Source organism: Hyla sarda, chromosome 12 (genome assembly GCF_029499605.1).
Source record: "Hyla sarda isolate aHylSar1 chromosome 12, aHylSar1.hap1, whole genome shotgun sequence".
Classification (NCBI taxonomy): Eukaryota; Metazoa; Chordata; class Amphibia; order Anura; family Hylidae; genus Hyla; species Hyla sarda.
Window position 1 is genome coordinate 34381389 of NC_079200.1, and position 1228 is coordinate 34382616.

Below are 1228 nucleotides of genomic sequence, written 5' to 3' on the forward strand. Positions count from 1 at the left end.
GGACTGCCTTTTTTCTTTTTTTCTAAATAATCTTGAATAGTTCCATTCTTCCTCTAATTAATAATAGGTCCTTTTTCTGTTACTAATTTCAGATCTTCATCACGTTGTAACATGGGCAAGTTTTTAAGAACAGTTTTTTTTGATCATTTGATTTAATGGGGAATTCCTAAATGTGAATACTGTCCTTTTAGTATAACCTCCACTGGGTATCCCCTCTGTATTAAGCGATCCTCCAATTCTAAGGATTTTAGGTTTAAACAAACCCCTCCCCCTTTTTGTACTGAAGGTTTCTCAAGTAATTATTCTTGAGCAAAGCTTCCTAAATGCTGAAAACTGACATAGTATGAGATCATATCTGTCTAGGCCAGTGTTTCCTAACCTTTTTCCTGGGTCCTGCCCTTCCCCACCGGACTGCTGTGTCACACCATTGGGAACCACTAGTTTAGGGACATGTGATCCATAGGTGCAGGTCCTCCACTCCAACGTAGGTGCACAACTGCACTTGGGGTTGAGCACCTTGTAGCACCTTAGATCACATCAATGTAATTGTTTGGACATGGCCTCTGGTCATATTAATAAACTCATGGGGCGGTGATGTTCTTGCCATATATGGTTATTTTTGCAGCATATTCTCTAGTGACTAACAAATTATACAAGTAATTTTCAAACCTCTTTTTTAAATTATATTATTTAGAAAAACAGGCAATTGAAGGGGGCACCCGGATTTGAACCAGGGACCTCTCGATCTGCAGTTGAATGCTCTACCACTGAGCTATACCCCCTCTGCTGTTAATCTTGCTGATCACCTGTGTACAGTAGGGAGTGTGTGTCTGTTCTGCAAACGTTCCGTCACTTCTGCAGCGGAATCATTTCCTTCTGACCAGGTGTTGGCTTGGAAATAACAATGACTGTCACATACCAACCATAAAGGGATCACATATCGACAGGTCTACAGCAAAACCTCCTCCTCCACCCAAATAGGAGCAAAAAAATGGTATTTTATGGGGTCGGTCATCTCAAAGAAAAAAGGACACAGAAGGTTGGTTCAGTTGCCTATGGAAGTCAAGAAACATGTACAGCACTCAAATAAAGACAAATAATGATGAAAAAGACAGAAATCATGTGTTTTATCACGTGTTACATTACGGGGCCCCTGCACGGCCCTCTTGCTTCTACTGTCCCCAGAATGACTCTCCTCTCATTCCTTGTCCCCAGCATTGCTTACAAT

General features: G+C 41.2%; 1 non-coding gene across 1 annotated transcript; it reads right to left on the reverse strand.

The window, feature by feature from the left end:
* Positions 1 to 710: 710 nt before the first annotated feature.
* Positions 711 to 782, reverse strand: TRNAC-GCA (transfer RNA cysteine (anticodon GCA)). The gene has a single exon. It is a non-coding gene; the product is annotated as a tRNA-Cys (tRNA).
* Positions 783 to 1228: the final 446 nt, after the last annotated feature.